This window comes from Aquila chrysaetos, chromosome Z, assembly GCF_900496995.4.
Source record: "Aquila chrysaetos chrysaetos chromosome Z, bAquChr1.4, whole genome shotgun sequence".
Taxonomy (NCBI): domain Eukaryota; kingdom Metazoa; phylum Chordata; class Aves; order Accipitriformes; family Accipitridae; genus Aquila; species Aquila chrysaetos.
In genome coordinates, this window is record NC_044030.1 from 25446377 (window position 1) to 25467606 (window position 21230).

The following is a 21230-nucleotide window of genomic DNA, read 5'->3' on the forward strand; positions in this document are numbered from 1 at the left end:
GAGCCACTTATTTGTTCTTTAGGTTCCAGCTTGTTAGAGTACAGATAAATAGTTTGGTCATCCCAGTATGAAGCTGGATGAACTGTATATTTGTTTTCACTGGGACAAAGGAAACTTCTTTATTGTTCATCGTGAGTCTGAACCAACAACAAAGTAAATCCATGAGGCCCTGAAGGTCAAATTGCAGCATTCTTTTTATATGTCTGCAGGAAGGCTTGTCAGCAGTTACCTTCCCAATCTTTCTACACCAACCTACTTTATACTATAGAATCATAGAATAGAATAGCTTCTTCCAGAGCTTGTTTAGGGAAGGGCAAACTGCCACTTAGTAAAGTGAGAAGAAAAGAACACAGCAGGCTCAGTCGTGTGTTGATCAAAAGCTGGAAAGGGACACTGGCACTTTGGATGTTTTTAACTTATTGGCATGGCCAAATAGTAAAAGGGTAGCATTCAACTTGGTTATAGGTTTGGGAACCTTTAACCCTGGTTGAAGGAGATGTTCATCCAGGATCCTCGTTTTTCTAGCACGGTTCTTAAACAGACTGAGATCTCTAGATGAAGGTCAAGTGTCCTTTATTTGCAATGTAGATGCTGATTGTGCTTGAATGTATATCGTATTGGTTAATTACAGTGATGACCTTCATAGTGTCCCATATTTCTGTGTAGGTGTTATCGTTTTGTCTGGTACCAAAGTTAATCAGTGCTGATACATACTGTACCTTGATACATATTATACCTTGTTTTGTACCCTATGGATTTCTGTACCCCAGATTTATAGGTTACAGATGGCAGTTATCAACTGCTATCCTTACACTTTCTGAGCTGACTGTGTTTGTCTGGAGGCGTTGTCCTTTCTGGTAATGGAAATTAAGAAAAATTGGGAATCAAACGAAAAGAGCCCCTTAAACAAAGGAAGAAAATAGAGAGCAAAGGTACGCATATGACATGCTTCCTGCCCTGGATCATACGCCAAAGGGTCTTCGCATCAGAATATGCAACACAACACAAGAATTGAGTATAGGAGTCAAAGTGAGAGTCATGTCCATTCTTTCTGTGATGTTGAAAACAGTTTAGATGGTTAGATCCAAGACACTTGCATAATAGAAGGATAAAGGGGAAAATGTATTTCTTGCTGAAAATCAGACAAAATATTACTGCAAATATTTTTTACAAGATGTTGGGAGTAATTTTTAGTTTTCTGGGAGTGTTCTGACTAAAGGGGAAGGTCTGGTTACCTTACTTGAAACACAAAGCTCAGTATAATTGTAGATCTCCAACAGTACTTATATAAAACTATATAAAAGTATAATTTGTAGCTAGATACCCCACTTTCTTCAGATAATGCTTCCCCACGTATCCTGAACTGTTTGAAACATTTGATGTTTGTATAGTTTACCATGAAACACTGAAAACAAGATGTTTTCAATACCTAGGTTCAGGCAAAATGCATCTCCTCAGGAACATAGATCTCTCCAATAGTCCCCAATTTCTTTTATATGGCTTCCTCTAATGAAAACCAGTTGTCAATCCTATTCTCAAATACAGTTTGAGACAGTTTGTACTTATATGAGGTTTTATTAATTCTTCTTTTCAGTGCAAAAGATCCCTCCTGGCTTATTACAATAGCCATTGTACTGTTAAATATAAGGATATTTTTAAGATTTCAAAAATTCATGAAAAGTGGCTCAGGAGCGTTTTCCTATTTGGGATTGTATGTTGAATTACCTTCTTAATTTTGCTGCTGTAAACTGCTGTTGTCAAGAGGCTTTCTATTAGTTCAGCTGTAAAATAACCATACTGTTAGAAATATTCCTATTTTTATACATAAGGCAACATATTTTATCTTGGTTATAAAAACCAGACAGCTGAAGCATCTGCTTTCAATACACTTAAAAGGAATTGTATTGATGTTTTTGTTGCAAAAAGACTGAAGAAGATGTATTTTTCATATCTGAAATAAATGAACTGATATTAAGAGGCTGTGATTTTAAGAAAGGCATACGTAGCAGTGAAATCATATTACCTGTATTTATTTCTGCAGTAAACTAGTATTGGCTCTGACACATGTCTAAATGTATGATACACAATGTGCAGAGGTTCATTTGCAATCTTGATTCTTACTGACTTTTCCTGAGGATTATAAAGGGTGCTCATGTGCCCACATGAGGGTTATCTGTATGGAGCAGGCAACCTCTAATTCATGGCTTGGAGCCCTTAGATCTGCTACAGGTAGCAGCCTCTATCACTTATATTGAACTCCCCACTTATTTTGGAAAGCTGGACTGATTTTCTCCTATCTCATGCATTTCCGCTAGATGTTTTAAGATTCAAAATTTCAGCTGCTTTCACAACTACTGATTGCTGCCACAGTTTTCTGAAACGTTAGTGTCAGCATGAAGCACTTCAGGAAGTGTTGACACGTCTTGCTGGAGGACTGGGGGGAAGTCTTACTCATGTTTGAACTGAACAACAATAAAAACCTACTCAGGATGCTGTTATGTGTCAGTTTTCTGCAATTTTCTAAGTTTCAAACTCAAATATAAAGTGTCCATTCTTGTCTGCCTGCCCCTTACAGGTAGATAAATGCCAAAGGAAGACAAGTTCACGTAAAATTCTTCAGATAAATTTGATTTTGCATCTCACTTGTGCACATGTTCTTTTTTTTTTTGGCTCCTTGTCACATTTCACAAATTCTTCCATGTTACTATGTAGCAACTTACATTTTCAGAAACAAAATTCAGTGTTCAATTTACATGTATTATCATACGTATTTATCTGGCTTTTATTCATAGGGTTGCTTGGGAAGCTGTGTATCTGTTTGCAACTGTAGTCACATGTGTACAAACATCTTAAAATTAATACTCAGCTCGGACTGCTGTCCAAAACCATGGGCTGTTAGTGTATTAAGGCCTCTGCAATATTTATTACATAGTATATCTTTTATAACTGCTTTTATTTACTGTTCAGTGATGGTTATGTTAATTACTTGTATTAGTTTTTTCCTTAATTTTCTGTAATTGCACAGAAGATGAAAACAGCTATTTTGAACTTCATTGAACATAAAAAGTCTCTGTTGTTTTTAATTTTCAAGGTATCTAACTTGTAATAATTTCTTTGTCAGATCTGTAAATCCATTTTTCATTATTCCCTAAAGATATAAGAATTTTTTTTCCTTCTTGGAATTATGTATAGTATTTTGGGGAGTGCTTTGTATTGTTATACGTTTTTTTAATTTGCATTTATGCTTAATATAAGGAGCTTGAACAGAACTGTGAGCAGCTATTTTTTGCCCTGTATAAGCTCTTAAAAAGAACCCTGAACCCTTTAATTAGGCCTCACAGTATGTTTGGGAAATAAATGCATATACTAAGTAATTACAATACTTTTATGCCCTTGCATTTTTTTGGCAGTATAAGCATCTGGACTGTTAACTGGTAGATTCAACACATATGTTAAAACAGTCTACTTCTATCTTTGATTTTTAATATTACTGTTTCCAAAGGTATTCTTTTAAACATGATTTTCTTTAAATGCTTTTTGAACTTAGAGAATTTCTTTTCCTACCTAAAACTTGATCTAGCTCATTTATTTTTATAGTAGGAAATACAGTTTTTCCTGATGTCTTATTTTAGTCTTTTTTGTTTATTTTTCTTGTCACTTTATTAATGTATTACAGTGTGTTGTTTACCTCAGTCTGCAGTTTTGGAAGCTTTTCATGGATTATATCTCTCCTCCTACTCTCTTTCCCTTTTCTATGAAATAGGAAAACAAACTACTTTTTTTTCCACCCTTTTTTTTCTTTCATATGCTAGTATTTCAGTGTGAGTTTGTAGGGGATTACAAAGTATGATAATAAGTTGTTCATTACATCACTATGATTGTCTTCAAAGACCACTGCTGAAATATTTGAGAATCCTTAAGAACAGCTCATCAAGAACCTTTATATGCCTTTGGCCCTAAATTGAGTGCTTTTAAAGATTAGTGGCCACTTCCATCTTCCTTGATCTTGTTGTGTTGAGAGGCCTACAAAGAATTATTTGAATGACTGAGGTTTTGCTGGCTTACACAAATCACTGAGAACATAGCTGAATCATTTTATGTGAGGCGTAAATGAATTTAGAACCATGTTATATATAAAGCCAGGGGGTATATTCTTTTTCTTTGTTCTTTTTGTCCTGTATTTTATTACGGTAAGAGGAAAAACAAGTTTTAAAAGTTCTTGGATGTTTGCAAAGCATCTTTTTTTTTCCCATGACTTCAATACTCTGAGAATTTTGGGGGAAAAGTTTCAATTCTTTGAGTTGATTGCAGTAACAACAAATACAGTGAACTTTACCTGTCTTCCTAGCATTTCCTTTAAGCAATTGTAGGCATAAATTCTTATTTCAATTAATCTTTTTCTAATGGACCTACCAGGTTAAGGATGTTTTCCAAACTGTATGGGAAATCAAATACTCCAACTGTACAAACATAACCTGAAAATTCTTTTCCACTGTGTTTGACAAACATCACTGTTTTCATCCTTAGTAACCCTCAAACTTGACTTGAGCTGTTAACTTGTCATCTCATACATTAAGCAAAATTAGTCTGGGTAAGTACAAATGAAAATAATTTTGAGTGTAAGGTGACATATGCTTAAATGGACACTGGAGGGAGACTGTGTGGTGAAGAAGGCAAAAGATTAACTAGTTTCCTATCCCAGCTCAGAGTAGTTGCCAACCTATCTTAATAATTTCAGACGATAGCCACCCATATACAGTGATTTAGTTGCCTTCCTCATTGTCAGGGAGTATGCTACAGCATGCAGTGATTATCTGTGAGAACAGAAAGAAGTGGACACAGACACTGAGTTCAATACCAAGAGCTATTCCTCTGTTGCAGCCCGTCTGTGTGGGCTCCTTTACCATTGCCTCTTTGCTTTTATGTGAAAAAAAGCAGACTAATTAAGCTTCTGGGATGTTTGACAGACAGCATCATAGGCACATATTTAGTATGGGAACCTATGTTGGTGGAACTGTATAACTATGTAAAATAGAGATAGACCCTGAGGACTTCACTCATCAGTGAGTTTTTGATACTTGTAACTGAAATAGGAATGTAAATGGTAACCTCTTAGCAATAGGACATGTCCTCCTCTGCAGTCACAAAATGTGAAAATTTATGAGATAGTGTAGTGTCATCTTAATTTCTGGGATTAAAGTAATTCTAACTGGTTTTGGTTTCAAATTTGTGCTGCAATCCAGCCAATAGATCTGTAAAGCCATTTGACAGAGATCTTTTTAGAGGAGAAAGGTGCTGTGTAAGTAGATGCTACTATTGTTAATGAGTAGGTGCAAGAAGGTATGTGTCAAGGCATCCTGAAATTCCTGTGCCAAAGCTCATAGTCTTATTTTTGAAGTAAGGAGCCCAGAGGGTGGCAGTGAAGGCAAAGTTATCTAGTTTTGTCTAAGCATTTCTCATGAAGATGAGCCACACTGGAAAGCAGGGACATTTTAGAAATCACCAGGTTACCACTGGTAAAAAGAAACTGGCTGTGAGAGGAAAAGGGAAATTTCTTTCTGCCTGCAAGAGAGACACACAAGAAACCAAGATCTGAGATACTGTAATCGCTGTGGTATTTTGTGCAGGGACAGACCTTTGTTTCATAATTTCTCATACTGAAGGAGAGTAAAAATGGTTCAGGATAATGTATCGGGAGTTGGTGGTAGTTGTCATAGCTGATGCCAGCTGATGGGCAAGAATTATGGCTGTTTCTTTATTCCTACACTAATGAAGTTATTAAAGGACAGAAAAGTCTTCAAATATGGATTCAGTTGAAGAGGTACCTGGATTTCAGTTAGATATCTCTCTCGCTTGCATATGTTTACCACAATTTCAGTTTCTTACATCATGATGCTGAAGATTGTGGATTATTATTCTAACAGCATATTACAGTAATAAAGGTTTATGGATTATTTTAGGATGCCTTTTATGTTGCATCCATTTCATTGAAACGCTATTGTTCTAAATTACCCATTAATAACTGTTGCTTATATCCCAAATAAGATTAATTAAAATTAATTTCAGAAGAGGGGCTACCTTTTTTTAAGCACTGACTATTAACTAATTGATATTAGCTAATTATCTGGATTTGAAATCAAGGAATTCTATGGACAGAAGATTCACACTGGCTCTAATAATTATAAAATCCTATAGAATGCCTCAGAGTCACTGAAAGGCATATACTTTTGAAACTTATTATTTCTCATGGATGATAGGAGGAGTGCTCCAAAAAGCACATCTTGTCAACTTGGATATTAGTTGCAGCTCTTTGTGCTGTAGTCAGAGTGTGACTGCAGCCATATCTATCCCTGACATGAAGAAGTTAGCATTCACACTTGTGGGGTTTCTCCTTAGGAGAAAATGAGCATTGTTTTATGAACTGGTTTATATTCACATTATATATGTCTAATTTATATACACAGGGTGGCAGTGGTTTGTTTGGGTGTGATAGTAAGGGGTGGAACTACATCCTGTAAAACCTTTCCCTTTCTCCAGTATATCTGCACACAATATGCTACTGTAATATCATTAGCATTGTTCTCATATTCTTATACCAAAAAACCCTGGAAAATACTACATTAATAGAAGTATAGAAAAATATGCAGATAACTGTATATGTTATGTTTTCATCAATGTTATTAATTACAAATATTAATGCATTAAAATATTTTTAAATATATCTTTGAAGGCCTAACATTTCAACCTTGAAATATTTATAGTACATACAAAAAGCTTTATCTAAAAACTTCACATTAAAGATCACAATGACAGCAAACTGTCATAATTATTATTTCTATCTAAATTGATGCCTGCTTATTATTTACTTACTTAAATGTGCAGTCTATTTAAGTACACAGTTCAGAGGTCTTGATGCTGCAGTGATAGTAGCTGACTCTTTAATGTTATCAGAAATATCTAACAACCCTCATCTGGAGGTAATTCAAGTGAAATATAAATACCTGATTCAAAGATCTCTTCCTTCTTGTACCTTACTGAGCCAGTGTTCTTAATGTGAGCATGTCCCTCTGCTTATAACTTTATCATAGAAAGGGAGGGATTCTTTGTAAGCCAAGATTGATCAATAGTAAATTAAGTGAAAATACAAACTGTAACCAGGAATCAAGAAAAGTCTATTAGGAAAATTCCGTTAGGAGTCAGTCACATTCTGCACTATTTGCAGTTTTGAAAGGTCAGAAAATCTTACTTTGTAAGATTCAAATATGTAAGCAACATATTTGTAAGACACAAATATTTCAGAAACTTCTTTACAAGGTGCAGGTATAGACTGAATTTAGTGGTGAATGAATTACAGGTTAAAGGTGTGGATACAAATGCTTTATCTGGTTTTGTACCTATGATGGTCACCATCTTGTTTGACCACATATTAGATTGGGAACCTGCTGGACCGAAAAACATGACTGGTGACAGCCCAAGTTACAGATTCCGTTAGTCTGTCTGGGTCTATAAGAGATTGATGTAATCTCAGGGAAGGATATGATGTTGGTTTTCCTGTGACATGTAACCTGTACTCTTCATGATCTGTTACTTCAACTGGTTGCTCCACTTAGCATAGAAACATTATTTCACACTGATCTAGGTTAAGTCTCATTGCTGTCCCAAACCGCATCACAGAGTAGGAAAATTTTATTTAGTAGATTAGAATGGATGGAGTTAGCTTGAAGGTGCTCAGACCTTATTTCATCATGATGAACAACAAAATCATACCTTGAGGTGCGTAGGATACACTGATTAATTCTGCCAGAGCCACACAAGTCAAACAGGAGAGGGTGATCACATTAAAATCAATGGAGGAGAAAGATCTCAAGGCATATGAGCTCTACTTCCTGATACTCCCCTTGGTTCTGCTACGAAAGAAATAAGCAGAGCTACTGTCATTTTCTCAACAAAACCAGTAGACATACTGAACAGAAGTTTAGCCACATATGTGAAGAATTCATCCTGATGCCAGAAGCAAATAATAAGTGAACTCTTTTCTAAATCTAGGATTAAACCCAAAGTCACTGAAATAAAAAAAGGCATTAGTATTCCACTTATTAATGGAGCTGCCTTACTGAAATCTTCATAAATGCAATTGTGTGACAACTGGCTAGAATGTGAATATGAAGAGTCTGGCTCTGCTTTTTGTGGCACAATTTGGTAGTTTTTTATTTGTTTTAGAAGAAACTGCTATTTTATCTTTAAGCGGTTAAATAATACTAATTCATTCCATTCATGGCTCCAAGCAACAGATTTAGCCTGTCATATCACTACCTGCATGTTTCCTGGTATGTCTAAGACCAACATTATCTGAAACACATCTCCATAAGCACATATGATGCTAATTAGTAAAGGAAATGTTTAAAGATCTTGTCAACACTTTGAAGTAGCCAGTAGTGGAGGTAATTAAACCTGTCATCAAGCCAATTTGAAGGCCTAGTACTGTTTCTGGCCACGTTGCAGGGAATCTATACCTGGAGTTACAGATTCAAAACTACTTGCCACAGCAAAGAACTCTGCATTTATGATTTCTGGAGAAATGTGATTTTTCTTCCATGGGGAGAATCACTCTCTAAACCAGACTCATCCTATGTACTTGATGCTGAAAATAACAAGTACCGGACAGAAAATGAAATTGGAGCAACAGGTAGAAGCTCATCTTTCAATGTGTGAACACATTGCCTATGCTTTATGAATTCCCTTCACTGCCCATTCACGTCCTAATGGAATTCCAGTGCTGCACTTAGAAAATAAGTTTTCAGGCCTCCTGTAAATTTGGGCTTCTAAAGACAAATAGAAGTTCAAATTTACCTGTGTCTATCTTAGGTACAGGCAGGTTAGTAAGAATATAGAGAAAGCTGTTATCCAGATTACTTTCTGAATTTATAATATGTTGCTAGACTATGTCTAGCAATGAGTAAAACACTCCTTTATGTGTTCTGCCAGTAATCTGGGAATTACTTGAGGCTTCATGTGAACCTTGAAAACTAGTAATTTAATCAGAACTAAGAGACTGAGAGCATAATCTTTTCCAATTTTCTTTGTCAGTATAACCTGTGAATATCTTAGTACACAGTGGATGCTACTGAAAACAAGGTGTCCTCTGACACAGTATTTATTCTTGAAGTACAGAATGTGCTTATGTTGTTTTAGAGATTTCTTCTTCCAGTTTTTCTAATGAGGTACAACAAATGCAGTGGCAGCCACAGAAATTCTGAACACAATAGATGTCAGAACAACTTTGGCAAACGGTACCTGCTTTGAATTAATTTCTTAATAACTTGAAAATTGTGTTGAATGGTGGACGTTTGCTCCAGTTGACCATCAGCATGCTTCTGCTGTCTGGGTTGCCTCGCTGTCTGGAAATTAATGTGCAAAGTGAGCTTTTGTCTTCTTTGTACTATTCTTTCTGTGATTTCTCAAAGTTGCACATATGGAAAATATCTAACATTTACCTGCCCCCGACTGTTTCTATCAAGCCACACACTAGCTACTTTGCTTTTCCCCCATCTTACCTGGTGAGTGGAGAAATGTGCCTGTGTTACTTTTATGCAGAAATGACTTCTTTACACAGAGAGACTGGCAATTCCAAGTCTGTTTGACCTGGCTGAAGTGACTGCCAAGTTTTAGAGCTAAGACTAATGTGGTAATACTGTCCTGTCCTTGGAAAGCTTCAACCATCAGCAATGCTTATTACTTCAATGCAATATATTTAGAATGAAAAGGTATATCCTTGAAGTTGTGAATGAAAATGTGACTTGCTCTAATGCTAATTTAAGTCTGTTACTACAGGAAAGTAGGGAAAGACAGATCTGCAGTTAAGTGATTTCATAGATTTTTTTATATTTTATTAATAATGGTTTATTAAAAATTCTATGGAATGATAGTTACATATAATGATTTATGAATACATCCCAGAATTCTTGCCTGAGTTCTCCAGAGAGGCAAAAATAAAACCCATGGAAATTTCCTTGGCTTTTTGAATATGTAGATTTTAATTGACTACATAATTTCTAATGGTTTAGACAGTTGCACCCTTGTGGGTCCAGTTGGATCAATTTAAGAAATCATTTGAAGCTGTTTCTGATTGTCTTGCCATAGAACATCATAATCACTGTCATAGCTGAGATGCCATTAAGGAATTAGATGACTATTTCTGTTCTGTTTCAGTGCAAAGTTAGCTGAGGCTTGCCAGAAAGACATCTAAACTACAGACTGTCAAGATTTAGGATATTTACATCAATGAACAGAGAAACTCAGCTAGAAGATTATGTTAAATGTTGGGTGTGATGGTTTGTTAAAAGGTTCTGATAGATTAGGAGGCAAAAATTATTGAACTCATAAAATTTCAGTCAAAATCCTTCCACTTGTTCTTAAGGTTTTTTTCTCTTGTTTTAGACATTTTAACTACATAGCTTTTGGGGGAGCCAATGAGACATTTCCACAGATGCAAGTGCAGGCAGAAGACATTAAGTGATGTTTCTTTTACAAAAATGTAAAAAATGCTATGATACACCAAATATAAATAATTACTAGCATGCTCAATGCCCTAACATAATCAGAACCATCTCAGCAAGACTCAGGGGACCCTAAGACAGGAGGGACTGAAAAACGTTTCTTCACTTATATCGTACTGTCTAAAACATCTGTCATCACATTATATAAAGCTAATTTATAGTCTTCTTGTGCTTTTGGACTTCTGAATTCTGCAAAGATGTTCAAGGTGCCAAAAATTGTTTCTGTTGCTGCATAACTGGGAAACTGCATTTTCTGAGAGTCGAAGTGGTTACAGGGATCAGACTTCAGGCTCAGTTAATAAAGCTATTTTTTACAAATGACTTATGTGCCGTGTAAAAATGCAAGTCCTTGATTTAGGTATAGTATCTCTTAAGGTTTAGTTTTAGTTTACAGATTTTAACTATGAATTAATCTACCCATTGAAACTTTTCTATTTTTACCTATAACACCAATTTAGACTAATTTTCTGTTTGCTTTTTGGTGATACTTTAAATCAGGAATACAAACGTCTCCTTCATTTCATTGTGTTTGAACTTGCTCAGTTATGAATTTTCCAGCTACTGAAAACAGGCATGTTTTCTCACTACAGTTTAAAAGGGCACAGTATATCCTAGCATTCTGTCTAGCCAGATTATTTTCCAGTAAGATTACATGAAAAGTTATTCTATTAAGTACTTTTAAGAATTGAATTATACTAGGTGAAGTTCATACATTATTAGGTGGTATTAAAATCTGTATTTACAGAATATAATTGGCAATCTACTAAGATTATGACACACAAAGAAATACTGCTCTTTCTAAGAGATAGTTTTGCTAGTATCTTGTCTGAGTTAAAACGTGGCAATTTTACTTCATACAAAGCACAGGCAGTACCATTAAGCCTTTTTTTGTTGCTTTCTCCAAGCAGTGTACCAGTAATAGAAATGCTAGCCAGACAGCCTTATGGAAAGGAATTCATAATCATTTCATGAACAGGTTCTGAAATTTGCCTTTAAGCATTTATTTTTTTTAAAGTCATTGCTATGTCAGTGCATTCTCTCTAGATTAAAGTGAAGTTTCTAAGAACCTTGGCATTCTTATGAAGATTTATATAGTACTTCACAGCAAATCAAGACTTTTAAGATTTTAGTAAGCATGGAGGTTTTTTCCTCAACTAAAATTTGTATACTAAAATTTCTGGTAACATATGATGTATGAAATATACCAAATTTCACATACAAGCTTTGCTGTGATGCTACCCTTTGGGTGAGACCTTAGTGTATTGGCCTTGCCTGAGAGCTGTAGAATTCAGTTATTGCTCACATTCTTTAATCTCTCTTCTTCATACCATTTGTCCAAAAATGCATTGAGCTTGGTTTTTTTCTTTCATCAGTTTTACTAACATCAGCAGCATTAAATTAATGTAACAGATTTACCAACTTGCTCTAATTTGTAAAGAGAATTGGACCCCAAATCAATTCCAATGATATGTGAATTATGATGAGTACTGGATTTTATTTTTTTCCTCTTTGATTATCTTGGCTCTTCTTCTGCTCTATCATCATTTTATATAAGCAGAAATTCTCTACCAACTTGAATGTCCTTCAGCAGTAGAGGAGAAAGATCAGATCTGATGATAGGACTGTTTTGCAGAAAGCTTCCTTATGTCCTGTCAAAGACTTTACTGGTTTTTACTATTAAATGAAAGAGGTTACTGTAAACCTTGTTCATCTCACATACATTTAGATCATGATAACTCTTAGCAATACTACTGCTCCCAAGAATAGGATTGAGAATATTTTTCAAACTTTTATAGGTATTTTATGTTTTCACAGAACTGAGCCTTTACTAATACTTAATCACCTCCGTTTACAACACAATAAAAAATAGATTTATAGAATGTGTTTCCATTTTGGAAAGAAGAAACTGAGGCAGAGGTTTTGTAGTTTTCTTCAAGTTAGTGGGAGAAACCCTTGGTGAAGTCCATTCTCAGTCCACATCACCCGTTGACCATGAGCTGCACTGTCATTTCAAGAAACGATAGTCTTTAAAGGTATACATAAAAGAATAGCTGGTAGAGGTTAGGGTTTTATCTGGATTAGAAAAAAAGTAAGTGATGCAAAGGAGATTGAAAGGGTAAATCTCAATAAAGTACTTTAGCTGCCTATGTGCAAAGCTCAGCAAAGTGTATATCAGCCTACATGATATGAAAATCAAGCAGCAAATGTGGTGAAATCTTCTTTCATATATGTGCTGTCCTTGTTGAGATCAAGAAGTACAGAGATGTATGAACACTGAATATTTTATTTTCAAAATATCAGGTGAAGTGTTTTCATTTTTATGGAATTATTTTAAAGTTTATCCTAGCATTCTAAAAGGACAGTCTAAAGAACATTTTTGTGAAGATAGAGTTCCCATTTCTTACTTTTACTATTAAACTTGGAAGCTTTTCTTGAGGAAAGGCAGCTATTTTGCATACAATAAAAACAAATGAATTATGAATACTCTTACTCTATATACTATACCTTAATGGAATGGCACAAGACTACTTTAAAAAAACCCCAAAGTCTATCAAAACTGAGGCCACTGTAACTCCAGGAAAAATCTTGAGGCCTGAAGCATGTAAATATAATCTCTAAAAGGCCAGGAAGAAGTAAAGCTACCCCTGCTCAAAGCCCAGTCTTTCCATGCAAGTAATGGTGCAACTGTGCCATTGTATGCCCTTGTGATTTGTACCAGGAAAGCGAGTTATAGCAATACTTCAGGCTTTCCTTCTCCTGAATGTCTCTTCTCCTTTGCACTCCTCTGAAATTGCAGCATGTATGGTGGTCTCTCTCTGAACTTCTTTCCATGTGCAGCACCAATTCCTAATCATTTCAACTAAAGATTCGGCAAGAACACACATTCAGCATCTGAGTGTCACTATACCCTCTCTGTACACTGCAGTACACTTTCTGAAAATTAAAATGAGGCAGTGGGACATCAAGTATCTTGTTTGAATTCACAAGGATTTGCTTATGTGCATGGAAATAGAATCTACAATTTGCCAACTCCCGATCCTGTCTATAGCTACTGTGCAATCATTATTTTTTAAATCTGTACATTTTGCATTTGCTAGTAGATAACATTATGATAGCTACCTTTACGCTTGTCTTAGGAAAAGCCATCATCACATTAACTGAGTGAAGAAGCAACAGGTATGTAAACAACTCCTTTTCTACACCAGCACCCTAATATAGCAGAGTAATCCAGCTGTTTCATAACTCTAAAGCAAGTACTTTACCAGTTTTCCAGTGGAAAGGCACAACTGAAACAGTTCAGGAAGCAAGCCATTATTTGTTTGTACAATCCAAAACATCATGTTTGCTAAGACATGCGCATTGGCTTGCTGGTAGTTAACAGCTCCTTGTTTTTGCTTACGACAGTAGACAAATTGCCACAATGGTTTTAAGAAACTGTATTTGAAGTGCTGTATCAAATGCTTTTTTTCATCTCAAATCTGAATTCCAAAATATTTAGAAGTTCTTAAAAAAGAAGAGATACTGTTTAATTGTCTGATGGACTTTAGTATGATTAGCTGGGGAAAATAAGATCCATGAAGGTTTTAGAATAAAATTATTTTTCATAGTTGTTTATTTCCATTAAATCCATTATGGTATCTAGTTCCTCCAAGTCTGAAAAGAACCAAAGGCCACCTGGAATACTACTACATGTAAATGTCAGATAGTAGAATTAAATAATTTGCTAAATCTCTCCTTTCTTGGCTTAAATGCTTCCTGGATTTACATGCAGTCAAGGTAACAGGAATTATAAAGGCATTAAATTTTAGATAAGACTACTAAAAAATATTTGAAAATAAATATTATTGCTGAAGGACAGGGCATAATAGCATAAGCACAGTGCTGATCAATTTACCTGTGTAGTTTTCTGACTGGAGTTTGCTTGCATCTGACTAGCTCAGAGCACAAGCAGACACCATGGGACTTGTCTGCTCTTACCTCTGTAGTTTGTGAGTTCCAGTGTGAAAAAAAGCTTATCTATTTTCCTGTGCTATAAGTGGCAAAACTGTTTGGTAAACCTAATTTTAAATTACATTGATTTTCTGAAGAATACATTACTGCTAATCAGAACTTAATGACTGCCTTAAGATAATTGCTGTTAACTTGTATAACTAGTGACACTTTGCATATTGGCTCCAGACAAAAAGTGCTTTTCAAATTCAGTTTGTGCTTTTGATTGAAAGTCCTAGCCTATTTTGCGGGCTCTGTGATTTATATTGTTTCTTGTAGATGCAGTTTTTAGTGTTCAAATTAAAAACAATTTTAAAATACATATTTTGAATGTGATTGGAATGTTAAAATGGCAGTAAAAACTGTGTGCCAAATTAACTGAAAGACAAGTAAAAATCATACCTCTTATTAGTATAAAGTATTAGAAAACAAATATATTGAAAGAGATATGTTGTTCATAATTGTTTTAGGGTGGTTTTGAGGATTTCCGAGAAGGTAAACACACACACACTGACTATAAGGGAAAAAGTAAGCATTTTATTAACTACACACATGTGTTATGTTAAGGGTATTTTACAAAGCAAAAAACACTATTAATATACCGACCTAAGGACTGTGAAGAAGAAGATGAACCATCCGTACATTCTTTATATTCTTGGTCGTCTTGCGTCGTGAGCCCAGTCCAGCAGTTGGTAGGTGCCACCTTTATGTGGGCATCCCCACGGAGGCAACGGTGATCTTGCCGTACACCAGCCCACTGCTCTTCAGAAAACCCCGGTATTTTATACATTTGTGGAGGAACAGGTGTCGACACTTGCAGCCAATGAGTGCCGAAACATGCCTCAATTGCAACACAGGGAGCCTATGGCACATGCGCCCGCTGGCCAGGCACGCTGCACATGCCATAGCCATCCCTTCTACTGGTTCATGGGCTCTGTGCACACGGCAAATTACCATAATCCATCAGTCATGTCCACTATGCTCTAACCAATAGCAGGACTTTTGCAAGGTAAGCAAAATTATGTGTGGTGCCTTGTATTCCTCCATTATTGCACGTATTACCTCCCCTAACATTGCTCTGCTTTCTTATCCCCATGGTCAGGATTTCAAACAATAGGCAATAAACTATCTGTTCCCTGTGCTGACTGCGTTTTTAAGTTATCTACTTCTTACTCAGTGTTCATCCACGGACCAAAATTCCATCTTTTAACCCTTCCATACACAAAAATGTAAATAAAATGATCAATAAAAGAGAATCCTGAACCAAGCATATGTATCCATCAGCGTGTGAAGTTCCATCATTTATTGTTACGAGGTTTTATGAGGATTTATAGATCTCTCAGTAAAATGTTAGTCCTTTCATATTTAGGCTTCAAATTATTCCTTCTGAGTGCAGAAGGCCTCAGATTACATCAATTTCTTAAGATTCTGTATGTGCTTCTGTGGTAAGAGGTTTTGTTTTGTTATGGGAGAGACTTGATTATTATATTACATTATTGCCTTCCATAGGAATGTTTAAGTCATCAAAACCAATGACCGTATCACTTTATACACAGCTACTGTTTTCTTCCTGAATTTAACCTTTGAAACACTAATTTTGTAGGAGCTCCATGTATTTCTTTGTGAAAGGTTTCTGGTTTTCCCTTGTATATTTTAGTCTTGTTCCTTCCAAGCTCTCTTTTGGTTCCCAGTAGTGGTCTTGGTTATGTTTTGAAGGATGGTCAGGTGTTCACTGCTTAGAGACAAATGTATGCCAGTCAAATGCAAAGAAGCCATGTAAACAGTCTGATGTTTATTTTGAATCTTACCAAGGCAGTGTGTTAATGTTTTGGGTTTTTTACACCTCCATGGTGAATGAAACTCATTCCCTCAAATTGTGATGTCTTAACCAGTATATGGCAACTCCAGTTAGCTTCAGTCGGGACTAAAAAGCATCTCAGACTGTAACAAGGTCTCCCAGGACCACTTACACCACAAATACTGTAGTCATATTTTCTCATTAGTTCCTTTTGGTTGTCACAAATATGATTTTCCAATGTTTTTACAATTAGACCAAAAACATAAAAGCTGTGCGTGTGTATAGAAGATACAATTATTTGCCATAACTCAAGGATCTTTTGTATCTTTTCTTACAGGTAGAAGCTTGCACAGTTTAATTCATTAACCTTAACCTTTCATTTAAGTCAAAGAATGTAGGGATCAGTTGGCTAAGAGAAGAAAATTACAGGGTTTTGAATGACTTATTTTCTAAGTTGTCATTTTTAAAAATTATTTTTAGGCTCTTACATTTTGCATTACATCATGGAAAGTCAGAAACCTTGACTTTGTGAATTCATTGCACAGATTTATATGCAGGAGCCATCAAGACGATGACCCTAAATTTGAAGTTATCCATTGACATATCTATGTCTCAGTCATGCTGTTTTGTTACTTTTGAAGAACAGACTTGTTTGCAGAGAACCTTTATACCAGTAAATATTTGTACACTTAAGTAATTTTTCTGGTCATGTATACAGACTGGGTGGGAAGAACAGTATATGCAAGGACATGTTAGTAGACAAATTTCCATTGTTCGGTAATCCAGAGTGAGAGCTTTTTCCTGATATTAATTGGAATTTTAGCAACGTTACAGTTATATCCTTTTCTTCTTGAGATTTGTTTACTTTTTCAGGTAGGAAGACATTTTTAGAAATTATAACGGTAAGAGGCAATCTCAGGTTTGTTAATCTCTGAACATAATGAACTTTGGGATGTTGATGTGTTCAACATCACAGTGCTGAGTGAGCCCTAGCTGTCTTATAAATATCTGTGGTCTTGTAACTGGTTTAACAGTAGGTAGGTATGTGTTTACTTATATTCTTGGTTTCTGATTGGCATGTTTATGTGAAATCAATTTCTGCTCTTTGCCTTATTCTTGCCCCTGATTGCACTGTAAATTTCATAGTGTGTGATACTAATTTCTTACTTTTAGAATCAAATGCCATAAAACTGAATTGCATATCAGTCTATCAGAGAACAGCATTCATAAAATATTGAGTAGATCTAGGGAAAGCTTGGTATAAGAATTTGTTAGATAATATTTTCAGGTTTAATGAATAAGCCATTTCCTCCTAAAATAAGTATTTCATGTTCTCTGTTTTGATATTTTCATGTTTTACATGGTTCTAAATAATACTCATTTGCAAAGTAAGAAGTGAAGAGATTTTAGCTTTGGCCAGCTCTGATCCAGACTTGTATATTATCAAAGCTCTAATTGTAGTCTTATTTCTTTATTCCTTAGCTAGTGAACCCCTGTCTCATTTTTGGTAGTAAGTTACTTTGAGTGTGAAAATTACTTTTCTTCCTGGAAGAATGTTTATATTTTGATATATTTGGAGGAAAAATATAAAAGAAATGTCTGTGTCCCTGTAACTTTCACTACTTCATCTAGATATTGCATGTCTTTTTGTTATTAAAATTAGTAGGATGAGCTGATAGAAGTCTGTTCAGTAACCTTAGGTTAAGAGATTTTAAAAGATCTCTCTTCCTTGACACACAGCTGTAGTTACCGTGTCCAAGAGGCATCATGTTAGCTCCCTGATAGATAGGGGTTGGTCCCCAAGTTTTGGGGGGCTCAATTATCTGTTTTGCTCACTTTTTGTCATTTGCTACTGCTTTAAATAATAACTTTGCTTCTCTTACTTACCAGTATTATGCTGATGTGTTTAAGGTTAGGGTTTTTTATTGTCTAATTCAGTAACATTGTAAATATAAAGGCGTCCAAAGATAAATATGGCAATAATCTTCTATAATTTTGATGGATTATTGCAACAGAATTAACATGACTTGATCCTTGCTTTCTAGAAAAGGTTAATTTAATTTTGTTCATTTGACCTTTTTCTTTGCTGTCATGTTTAACAAAGATTAAAAGGTAAAAGTAATAAATACATAACTACTCTTATTTTTCCTTATGTTGTAAAAAAATCAGTTGTTACTAGCAATTATGTATTTTGTGGCCCTCTACAGAGCAGAGACAAATGAGGCCATATAAAATGTTTCTTCTGTCTCTACAAGTTGATTTACATGGTGATGATATATAGAAAGGATAACAGAAATTAAACCTGAAAGTAGATTGACTTATGCAAGTTATAGAAGGCAGACAAAAAATTATAAATTCATTATTTCAGCTATATTTAAATTTTTTCTTGTCCAAACTAGAGGTGTCATTACCTCATTCTTTTAGATGTTAAGTGACTTTAATATTTTCAAAAAACAAAGAAATGAGGCAGTAAAAGGTACAATTTTTGCCCATTTTTTTCTTTTTAATGGAAATAGCAAAAACCTGTGAAGATTTTCTTTTCCCATTAGGAGAAAGTGAACAGTATTTCATTTAGACTCCAAGATGTTACTAAGAACAGGATTGGAGTCACTCAAGCCACTTGAAAAACCTTTAACCCGTAAAGCTGGCACTATCTGGAAGGATTAAAGGATGTAATTTTAAAAGCCACACAGGCAAATACTTTTGTCTTTTGCTCCTGGAATCAAGTGACTGACTGCATCTAAAATTCTTTCTCAAACACTGTGTTTCTGGCACTCTTTCTTTGTTAAAATAAGCTTGTATATATATATACTGACACCCTTACTGGAGTAGGAGAGGATCTACAACTTCCTTTCTTCACAGCTGAACAGATTTTGTTTGGAGCCAGAGAATGGCCAACATCCTGAGTATACAAGGGTGCTGAAGGATGCACATGCAGATATGTCTATGTGCAGATAATACAAAATTGACTCTGATTGAAAATTTGTGTAACTGAAGTTGTAGGGAAAACTAGGTAGTCTTTCATGTCATCTTGACTGTCTTGTGGTGGTATTGTTAGACACTGATTGCTATATTGTATTTTTTGATCAATTAATTGTCTCTCAGTGAGGAAAAATGATCAGAAATAATTTGAAAACTTGTAGAGTCATTAGATAAAATTTTCAAAATATTTTTTCTAGGGTCAGAATTTTTATCCAAGGCGAGAAGTGTTTCATAATCTCAGTACTGTGCTAAATGATATATGCAATAAGGATTAATAAAAGCTTCTTTTAGCTGTAATGTTCATTCACTTTTCAATTATGTCTTATTTGCTGAAATGTCTAATGAGCATACTGTCTAATAAAATACAGGATACTGATTTTCTATTTATGCATATTACCAGTGAAATAATTATTAGGAAGTATTTTTCTGGAATAAATAATAAAAAGTCTTTCTCATGGCCTAGTTGATCTTCGTAAGCCAGTTAACAAAGATGAGTATCTTCTTCAAAGTAATGTCTTACAGGAACAGAAGTAGTTTTTCACATTCATAGAATGTGTTTAATGCTCTAAATCTTACCTATTTTTTAGGAAAATAACCTGATGAAATTGTGTAATTCTGAGGTTAGTTTACATTAAAAAGTGTAGTCCTGGTGTAACTTCTACAAGAAAACTAACTGTCATGCTTGCTAATTTTCTTAGCAGAGAAGTTGCGAGTTTAAACAAGTATAGAATCTGGAGGTTTACCCTGTTTTTCTTCCATGTCAGGGGTTACCATGTTAAATATTTCTCTCCTTTCTTTGTGTATTCATAAAAGAACATAAGACAACCTTTCCCAATGGCAAGTATTGCAAAAATTTTCCAAAGATTAGGGTTTGACAGTTTTCAAGTGTTGCAGATTTGTAATAGTGGTAAAAGAACTATGATTAAGGTACTCTGTCAGGGGCATGCTGTTTTATTAGTAGTAGTGAAATTTCGTTCTAGATTTTAGAAGAGGGAAGCATGGATAAGGAAAATAGATATGAAAGGCTATCATTCAGTTACTCTGTTATTGTAAGCTATAAGAATTAGGTGATTGCTTTTAAAATCTAAAATTGGCAGCATGAACAGGTAAATCAGATTGGGAGATAATCTATTTGTGGTGGTAAGTGGAGGAAAAAGGTCCCTGAGAATTTATGCGTATTTTCCAAAAGTTATGACAAATTCAGCAATACCTGTTTTTTTCAAAATTGGCAAGTAATTTAATTTTGTGTACTGTAGAACGGTTGATTTAAGAGGCAGAGTAGGTGATTGGATAATTGATCTGAAAATTAAAGAGGAATATATTGGATCAGAAGAAATTCTTACGATTTATCCTGTAAAATACACTTTAAAAAATATCTCTATGTAGAGAATAGCACAATAGTCATGGTAGCTGATCGAATGAACAGTGGTGCATTTTACATCAGTGAGATTGAAAATATATTTTATGAACTGTATTTTTGAGTGATACTGTAAACAATGCAGTTGTAAACATAACATTAATATAGACTTGGTCATAAGTATGTAATAAACTCCTATTTTACAAGACAATGTTAGTTTTCATATTAATTTTCTTGCTTACAAGAAATCAAACAAGGAGATTAACAGAAAAAAACTGATGTGTTTCATTGCAAATTCATCATAGTTGTGACAAGGCAAACAAATGACCTGTCTTCCTGACTCCTGTGATAATCACTGAAGAAATACAAACATGAATTTAAAATTATGTTTTCTTATCTTTTGTCCTCATTACAGTGCATTTATAGTTCTTCCCTTGAAGAACTCTCAAAGCTTAAATCTTGTAATAGAAACTTTTCAAAATTACACAATAATAAAGAAATGGAAATTCACATTTGTATTATTTTCCAAAGGATTTGCCTGTATATA

General features: G+C 34.8%; 1 protein-coding gene across 3 annotated transcripts in view; it reads left to right on the forward strand.

Moving 5' to 3' along the window:
- The window catches only part of FBXL17 (F-box and leucine rich repeat protein 17), a 291827-nt gene that overhangs the window by 169747 nt on the left and 100850 nt on the right, over positions 1-21230 (forward strand). The window lies entirely within an intron of this gene.